Below are 10,375 nucleotides of genomic sequence, written 5' to 3'. Positions count from 1 at the left end.
GAAACAAACTAATGGCTCATCCTGCCCAGGAATGGCTGGAAGCCAGAAACCTCTCTGTTTCTTTGTCTTCACAGTTAACAGGGGCCTGTTCAACCCTGTGACTTCATTCTCCCCATACCCCACCTTGAACCTGTTAATTTCTCAATTCCTGACACTGGTCAGAGTCTGTCATACCCCAGCTGTTTGCATACCGTGTTCGTTCAGCATAGCTTACATCTTCCTTTGACCAGCAACCTCCTGCTCCTGCTCCCTTCTCAACTAACGGGCATGCCCTCAGGGATGATTTCCACACATCACAGTCCTAGAGTGGTGGCCTTCCCAAACTGATCAGCAGTGTCGTGTACACTGTCCAGTTCAACGAGGTTCCTGAAGATGGTCATCAAGTCCTGCCACATTTACTATCGGGTTTTGAATCTATCGCATGGGGTAATCGCCATGTTTTTTTGTGTATTTTTTTTTTTTTTTGCGGTACTGGGGATGAAACCCAGGGGCATTCGACCTCCAAGCTACACCCCCAGCCCTATTTTTTATTCTTTATTTTGAAACAGGGTCCCACTGAGTTGCAAAGGGTCTCACTAAGTAGCTGAGGCTGTCAGAGAACCATGATCCTCCTGTCTCAGCCTCCCGAATGCTGGGACTACAAGCGTCACCACCACGCCCAGCTTAATTGCTATTTTTTTTAATAAAACTCACTGAGGTAGCAATTTGGTATTGCTATTCCTAAATCCATTGGAATCTATCCTATTCCAGGTAATAAGCCCCGAGCCTTCTGACCTCAGGTATGTAACAGCAAGCGACCAGACTGTTGGAGACGATCCTGCATTAAACAGTTGTTCTCACAGAGACCCTGAGGCAAACTGGGAGCGGGGGGCAGACACCGGGGCCGGTGTCTGGGAAGAATGAAGAGACACCCAGGCTCCAACAGAACAGATGCTGGCGGCACCATTACTGTTAGGAATCCGGGCTCCAATCTGCAAGCCTCTGGGAGGGAGCAGAGTTCCGCAGAGGGCGGCCACACCATGGGCCTCAGAATCCTTGGGGCTCTCAGCCTGGGCTGAAACACCTGTTTCTGACTTGGCAAAAGCAACTGAAATCACGTGAACTTGGACAGCGGTCATCTCTCAGTACCAGCGGGCATCCCTGGTATTGAGTACCAACCCGAGACTCCCTAGAACCTTCACGTGACTTTGGGACCAAGGGCAGGGAACCCCGCTAATAACTCCATTAGTATAACTCTCAGCAACTCTCTAGGACAGAAGTCCAGAGACTGACTGAATTGATTTAAAGCAAATAGAGATGTGACATTTCTTGCTCACCTGAGTTTATTGAATAAGATTTATATTCACCACATAAATGGATGGCTCGGTGATTTACGCTACACCCATGTGATGAATGTAATATTAAGGAGTCATTCAGACTACACGTGGCGGACCCGGAGAGAACTCAGCCTCGCAATGACAAAATCCCATAAACGGTGCTTGTTTCTTGCTTTTGTTCTCTCTGGACACCCTCATTTTTAACCTAAAAATCTGGGTCCATTCAGTCAAGGTCTGTCAATACAAAACTACCTGAATGATCTTATAAAAAAAATCTTTAGAAAAATAGCAAATGTATCCACTGAGAGAGGCTGTACCTGTCTTCTGTAATGGGAATGATGTGTTTCTTGTACCTGTGCAATCACGATGACTTGGCCTTTCGGGTTAGACTACGTGTAATGGTTTACCTCCTCTGTTCCAGTTCACCGAAGAAAGGGAGAATCCTAACCCCAGTAAGATAAATTTACCTTATTTAAAATAAGAGATAAGTGCGCTATCTGCGCTGGTCACCTCTAGAGGCTACTCCCTGAGTCCCCTATTAGGAAACCCCAGACAGTTCGACCTGCTTTGTTTGGGTGACTCGAATATTACATGCCTGGTACCAGGGCCAACGAGGCCAGGATCGGAGCCTGCCGTGAGGCAAGGCCGGCGCTGGGGCCTCCGAGGCTGGGACCGGAGCCTGCCAAGGGGTTAGGCCGGTGCCGGGGCCAGCAAGGCCGGGATCGGAACCTGCCATGAGGCAAGGCCAGTATGGGGCCTCCGAGGCCAGGAGAGGAGTCAGTCGAGGGGTTAGGCCGGTGCCAGGGTCAGTGAGGCTGGGACGGAGCCTGCTCAGGTTGAGCTCTGGAGGTCCGAGTCTGCCTTAGTCCTTCAGGTGCAGCTACTACAGAGCTCTGCACCAACTTCCTGTGGTTCTGGAAGCTGAAAGTCCAAGGTCCAGGAGCCTAATCCTCTGACGGGACCTCCTTACCAGATATGCTATGGGGGGTGCGAGAAGCCATCAAGGGGCAAGGGGAGTATACGCTTTTCTCAGGAACCCCCTCCCATTACAGCCCCCTCGGCCATCATAATGGCACCCCTCTGTTTATGAGGGCAGAGTGCTCCTGACTCGGTCCCCACCTCCCAAGCCCTCTGTGCTGGAGGTTAAGTGTTCAAGGCATGGGCTTAGGGGAAATCCTTCAAATCACAGCAGTCTCTTGGTCGTCCTGCAACATCTGACCCTTCCCAGTCCTCACCAACCAGGGAAAGAGAATTGGGTCATGTTATCTGAAGTTCTTTCTGCCCCCTCCCCTCACCCCAGGGTTGCATGAGCTATTACTGAGCATCCTTAGACATGCTCAGTGTCCTGACTCCTCTATATCATCATCCATTTGTGGGAGGGGGCACGAGGGATTGTACCCAGGTGCATTTTACCTCCAAGCTACACCCCTAATCCTATTTTATTTTTTTTAAACAGGGTCTCACTAGGTTGATAAGAGCCTCACTACTTGCTGAGGCTGTCCTCAAATCTGCAATCCTCCTGTGTCAGTCTCCCAGGTATTGGGGTTACAGGCACATGTCACTAAAGCCCAGCCTTGTCATTCGCATTTCTGAAGCTCATGAAATTTACCTTGGGTGGTGTCTTACCCTGTCCCTGCGATTGGGGCCCTCTGCAAGAAGCCCTGTGTTATTTCAGGGATACTGCCCCTGACTGCGTGCCATGCCTGAATCCCTGCCCTTCAGCGAAGAAGGTTTACTCTGTTTCCCCATGAGGTGGGGAAAGGGGGTTATGATGTCTTATCCACTCAATGGAGCAAGAAATCTGAATCACTGATCTCCCTCCAGGAGAAAAAAAATCAATCTGAGACATACACGAAGGTATCCATCACCCCAAAAGTCCCACACAAAGGCCATTTCTTCTTTTTAGGACAAAAAGTCCTTGGGTGAATTAATTCCTCCTGGTTCTCCTGTTTTCTCAGACATATCCTAATTTTGTTTTATGGTTTCTGATATACGCACAAGGCTGTAATTTGCACTAATTTTATAGCAGACTACTTGTTTTTAACTCCTCAGTCTCGACCATCCATCCTGCTTATTTCAAAACCACAGACACAAAGCAAGATGTCTTTTCTGACAACGGGGTCCCCTGAGATGCACTGAGAGTTTTAGGTAGATTTGCAGAGCACACGAAGCTTTCTCTCGCCGATGCCTCCTGGAGAAAATTCAAAAGCTGTAGCTGATTACACAAAGTGTTCCCTGGTAATGTCCTCTGCACCCAACTATACCCCATGCGGTGACCTAAAAATTACATCTCAGACTTTCATCATGAGTTGATCCCAAATTCTGACTATTTTAAGAATTTTGTCCCGCTAATTGTAATTTTTGTCTTAAATGTACCCCATCAGGAAATATATTTATTTACATGTATAGGTAGGTAGGTAGGCAGGTAGGTAGGTTAGATAGATGATAAAGATAGATGATAGATAGATGGATATAGATAGATAGATGTTTTTTACAAAAATTTCCGTACCTCTTAATAATGCCTTGCCTTTATTCCATCTACATTCTTCCCCTCCCTTATTTCAAAGAAAAAATAAATTACTCTATTAGTTTTTACTGCTATTGGTCATTATTCATTAATCTACCACCACACATATCTCATTGGAATCTAATTGTTTCTGTATGTCTTCCCCACCTGTGGGCCTCAAGGCCTGGGACTCTTCTGCCTTTATTGATTCATTAATTCATTTATTCAATAAATATCTTATTTCACTCTTCTATTTTTGTGTGGTACTGAGGTTAGGACCCAGGGGCATTCTACCTCCAAGCTGCACCCTCAGCCCTATTTTTTATTCTTTATTTTGAAACAGCATCTCACTGAGTTGCAAAGAGTCTCACTAAGTAGCTGAGGCTGTCCACGAACCATGATCCTCCTGTCTCAGCCTCCCAAATATGAGGATTACAAGCGTGCACCACCACACCGGGCCTTATTTCACTCTTCTAAAGTACTGTTCTCAACTCCATTTACCAGCTCTGTCTCAAGAGACATCGACTATTTTTTTGCCCAAGCAAAGAGTTAAGAAACAAGTAACTTCTCAGCCCTATGTCATTCCTTAGTATTTTCTCCTAGTAGCTTCTCCATGACATAGCAGGTCCTCCTGCCAGTCTATCCTGCCTCTGGCCTTTCCAAATCCCTTACGGTGTAGGACTACTTAAGACATTCCCACATGTTAAAAGACAACTGGACTGGCAGCTCCAGCCCTGGCTTGCTACACTTTACATGCCCGAGAGGATCTATCAGCATCACCTAATGTGAGGGTTCCTCGCTCCTGCTTTTGACTGAACCCCCCAAAGAGACATAAACCCTTCCCTCAAGTCTCCATGTTAGCTATAGTTGTTTTTTTTTTTAAATCACTAAAAGTGAAATAAAATAACTCAAAAAGAAATTCAGATACAATGCCTGACATGATACTTCTTAAAAGTCCAGGTTCTGGCTTATCCCCCTCAGAATATCTCAGCTTACATCTGTCCTAACATGAGGGACACCTCAAAACATCCAAATGCAGGGCCTAAGACAGGAATGAATACCATCTCCATCCACTCAGGCCTGCCTAGAAGTCCTTGAGTTCCTCCCCTCCTGCTCAGCCCTGCCTTGAGTTCCCTTCCCTTCCGCCTTGAGTTCCCTTCCCTTCCGCCTTGAGTTCCCTTCCCTTCTGCCTTGAGTTCCCTTCCCTTCCGCCTTGAGTCCCCGCCCCTTCCGCCTTGAGTCCCCGCCCCTTCCGCCTTAAGTTTCCACCCCCTTCCGCTTTGAGTTCTCTCCTTCAGTCACCTCCAACTTGCAGTCAGTAAAGATCAACCTCTCCCAGAAAGATTCACCTTAAGAATCTCTAGACCCCTGGTGGAAAAGTGAGGTCCTCCCCTTGTGCAGACTCACTTAGGGGCTCCAACTCAGAATATAAAAGTTCAGGCTCAGACAGAGCCAAGCATATGTTGGGCATTACTTCCCTTTCTCTGTCAAGCCCTGGGCTCCCTTAAGAGAAATATTTCTTTCTCTCCATTTTACCTTGCCCCTGACTCTGGACTTGCCTCAGACTTATTTTCTGAGTTCTGACTTTAGAATATCCAATGTCCATCCCAGAGCATTTTAATTTTACACACACATACACAAACACAAAAACACACACATACACACACACACACCTAAAAATAAATGAGCAGGCAATAGAGTCCTCCAGAGACCAAACATTGCCTCATGCATCATGAAGCAAACTTGCTACAAACATGAAAAAAAAAAATGTACCAGTTTGTGTTTTACCCTAAAATGAGTACATACTTTGCATTCTGGTTTCTAATCTATCGATTTTTGCACATTCCGCTTAGGTTTAAAGTTGCTCAGGGTCATCTTAGATAACCTAGCCCTCCCCCCCCTTGTCTCTGCACCCTGTAAGTTAGGAAGCTGATGTGCACGACACCTCAGCCTTAAGACCTGCTCTGAGTTAGTTGACTGACACCTGGAGGTCAGACTCAGCAGCCAGAGGGTCGCTCTCCTCTGCCTTGGTATCATAATATTCCAAGAGTCTAGGCTCACTCTTGTGGATACAGACAGAATGGGCTTTTGGTGGCGGTAGGATGGTCCTGTGGGGAGAGAAAGCTGCTTGTTTTCTCCGGGCTACACTCCCAGACCTATTTTTACATTTCTTTTTTATTTGGAAACAGGGTCTCCTAAGCCAGCACGGGTGGCTGGCTTCGAACCTGCGTGATCCTGCTGTCTCTGCCTCCCAAGCGCCGGGATTACAAGCGTGCGCCACCACGCCCGGCCTTGCTTGTTTTCTTTTATGTTTTATTATCACATCAGCGTAGTGGCCTCCGTGGGAAGCGAATGAAGAGACACCATTTCAATGTGTGCTCTGGAAAGTTTGGTCAGTGTATGTTCTCGGAAATCAAGACATTTCTGTCCTTTCTGAGACTAAAATGCTTCTTGTCTGCTGGTCAGTTTATTTTTCTGTTTTAGAGAAATACTTGCTGAAGGGATTTACTTCCAGGGAAGAAAGGGTAATGAGTTATTCTTCCCGTTAGCATCAACATTATAATTTTCAGCACATCTACATGAATAAAGAATTCCACACGACTCCGAGTCCCCACAATCAACTTGCTTCAATCAATTCTCAGACATCATATTCAGCCCAGCACGTTTGTTATACGCCATGAAAACTTTAATAGCTTTTGCCTTAGAGTTATTTACTGAGAATTTTCAGGGTCTTAGAAGTTGCTAAGTAAGTCAAATCTGTGGCCCGTCTCAATTATTAAGAAAAAGATTTAATCAATTCTCCCTATGTAGATATTTATGCTTTCTGAATACAACTTTTTTTATTCTACTGTTAAATAATAAATCAGTCCTTAATTTATAAACTCTAACACAGCCAACTAACTCAAAATGAGTGCGTCAGGCTGATAGAAGAAAAACAATTCCAAAGCCGCTTTGCTATTCGTAATAACTTTCTTTTAGAAAATAACTTCCAGAAAACCTGAAAACTTTTGTAAAATTATTTTCTTCCGTTATTTGAAGAGAAAATTTCTCCCCTTTAAAAAAAAAAAATAGCCTCCCAAGAATAAAAAAAAGATTGTGCAAAAATTATAGTCAAGCCTAAATTAAAGAAGTTACTTTAGTTAAATAATTTCAAAACAAAAATGTAAACATTTTTAAAATCTCAGAGCTGGGCCTGGTGGCAGAGGCTTGTAATCCCAGCATTCGGAGGCTGAGACAGGAGAATCTCAGTTTTTGGCCAGCCTCAGCCACTTAGTAAGGCCCTCTGCAACTCAATAAGACCCTGTTTCAAAACAAAGAATATAGCCGGGCGTGGTGGCGCACACTTGTAATCCCCGCGCTTGGGAGGCAGAGACAGGAGGATCAACGAAGGTTCGAAGCCAGCCTCGCTGGCCTAAGAGACCCTGTTTCCAAATAAAAATATATAAAAAAAAAATAGGTCTGGGAGTGTAGCCCGGAGGTAGAAGGGCTTCCAGAAACCCCAATACCACAAAAAAAATTTTAAAAATAAAAATAAAGAATATAAAATAGGGCTGGGGGTGTGGCTCAGAGGTAGAATGCCCCTGGATTCCATCCTAGTGCTGCAAATAAGTAAATAAATAAATAGGTAAACATTTGGATGAACACAGTTGTGACAGGAATTTGAGGTAAACGATGGGAATTTTGTAAAAGAAAGAAAAAAAGAAAGAAATCAAAACAAAAGAATCTGTGCTGGATTTAGGTGTGTATGCCTGGACCAGCGAAGTCCCATCTCCCACCTTCTGTGCGCATGCGCTCGCGCGTGCTCTCTTTCTCTCTCTCTCTCTCTCTCTCTCTCTCTCTCTCTCTCTCTCTCTCTCACACACACACACACACACACACACACACACACACACACCAGGAAGGATGGAAAACGGGGACCAGCGTGTGGCCCCGGGATGGGCACACGGCCCAACTAAAACCAAAGCAGATCACTTAAACTTTCTACAACACAGAGGTGAGGTATAGACCTCGAAGTTGCCAGCAACCATTTTCCAGCTAGATAGAAGGACCAGGCATGAGGGAAGGCGAGATAAAGAAAAAAAAAGAAGCGAAGATCAGAGCCGTCTGCAGCATCCTGGCCAGGTCCCGGGCATCCCGGAAGCCCAGCGTTGCTTCCTGCCCTTGGCAGGCTTGCTCCGTGAACCAGCAGAGCCCAGGTCTGCCTTACGATGGCTTACATTATGTTCCCTCCTAACAGAACTCTGTCTCTATTCAATTCAATAAGCCTTTAGGGAACACATACCATACATAGGGGACTGAGTTTCCCATTTTGAAAGAAATAACCTCTCTTACTAATGGAATACAGAGCTCTCTGCTCTAAACACTTTTTTATTTTTGAGGTACTGGGGGTGGAACCCAGGGGCTTTCTACCTACGAGCTCCACCCGCAACTCTATTTTTTATTCTTTTGTGTGTGTGTGTGTGTGTGTGTGTGTGTGTGTGTGTGTGGTACTGAGGTTGGAACCCAGGGCCTTTTCTACCTCTGGGCTATACTCCCAGACCTGTTTTATACTTTATTTGGAAACAGGGTCTCACTAAGTTGCTGAGAGCTTCACTCAGTAGCTGAGGCTGGCTTCGAACCTGTGTGATCCTCCTGACTCTGCCTCCCAAGCTCTGGGATGACAAGCGTGCGCCCCCACGCCCGGCTCCTAAACACACTTCTAATCTAGCAAGGACCTCTGCAACAGCAATGTCTGAGCTGGTTTTCAAGCCAGGTAGGACTTTGCTGGTTGTGTGAGGCAGGGACATGCACCCAAGGGAAAGAAACGTTCCGTGCAAAAGCCAAGTCCTGAGGAGGTACGTCTTGTTTAGGCAAAGCAAATAGCTCTGTACTTTGAGGCTGAAAGTAGAAGTCGAAAGAATGGAGAAATACGGGCACAGACTCACACAGAGGCATCGCCAGGTGTGCCAAGACACCCTCGAGGCTAGGGAATCTCCAAAGTAGAGTGAGCATGCCTTGGAGAGGAGCCAGGCGATGTGTGCAGGGCCCTGCGTAGAATGTAATTTGCAGGGCCCTGCATAGAATGAAAGCTCAAGGCCACTTGTTCCAAATAATTATGAACATCAAGTTTCCCATAGCAGGGCACGAGACCAAGCACGGTGCCTCTCTTTTCCACAGCTACGTGGGTGGCACAGCCATGAAGTGAGTCCTGCATGCAGGCAGGAGGCAATATTGGAGTCGTCATTTTCCCACTTAAAATATCTAAGTTTCTCATTTCTACTTGAAATATTGACATAATAACATTATTTTAAATTTTCTACAGTGGAGAATAATAGACCTCCAATCCTTGCTTGTTTTTTGTTCAACACGGCATCTTTCTGCCTGCATGCAGATCTAATCCTGTCAATCATCTCTCGACTTACTTCTACCCATACATGTAAAAATACTTCTGTGTTACAAAATAGAACCATGCTGCACGTACTGATCTGTGACTTGCTTTTTACCCCAGAGCACATTTCCCGAATGCTACGTATAGATTTATCCCATTATTTTTAATAGCTACACAATATTCTGTAATGTGGTTATAGCATGATTTATTCAGCCTTATTCAAGAATGCCTCTGTTATGAACACATGTTTTATCAAATGTTTGCACTTAGAACCACGTAATATCTTTTTACCTATCTTCCTGAAGACTTTTATCTTATTGCTGCAGGGTGGATCTCTGCCAGCAGAGTTACTGGGTCAAAGAACATGAACTCTTCAAATGTGTAATAGATACTATCAAATTAAATTCTAATACACTTCTACAAATTGACGCTCTCAGCACGAATGTATGAAATTTCTTATTTTCCCATAACCTAGTGATAACTGGATATTAACACCTTTCGTTTTACCAGCCTAATACCACAAAAAAAGTAGCCTGCCGCTGTCCTCGAGTCTCATGTCTTGGGTGACAAATAAAAGTATCATTCCAGCTGTTGACTTGCCATCACAACTTATTTTCTAAGATTGTCCATTTACAAGTCCCCTTTACCACTTTTCCCCATCTAGTTGTGAGCATTCTTAGTATACTAAAGATGCTAGGCCTCTGATTTATGCATATGAACACACACCACACACAGATAAAGAGAAGTGTTCTCCCAATTTGTCATTTGCTATTTGTTGCTTATATTAATTTTTCGCACAGCAAGGTTTTTGCGTGGGTTTCCCGTGTTGCTTAGAAAAATATCCATGTCTTTGAGATTTTATAGTTTCCTACATTTTTCATACTTTTGGTGTTTTGTGGTATTTAGTTCTTTATTTATCTATTTATTTGCTTATTTATTGTGGCACAGGGGATTGAACCCAGGGGCATTCTCCCTCCCAGTTACATCCCTAGCCCTTTTAATTTTGGTTTTCATACAGGGTCTTGCTAGATTTCTGAGCATCTCACAAAGTTGTTGAGGATACTGCCTTGGGCCTACTGTTCTCCTGTCTCAGCTTCCCAAGTACCAGAATTACAGGTATGCACCACCAAACCTCGCTTGTCTTGTTGCTTTGTATGTAAACATTTAAAGATTAAACTTTTAGTT

The sequence above is a fragment of the Muscardinus avellanarius genome (assembly GCF_963383645.1).
Source record: "Muscardinus avellanarius genome assembly, chromosome: 3".
Classification (NCBI taxonomy): Eukaryota; Metazoa; Chordata; class Mammalia; order Rodentia; family Gliridae; genus Muscardinus; species Muscardinus avellanarius.
This window is presented reverse-complemented; position numbering follows the sequence as displayed.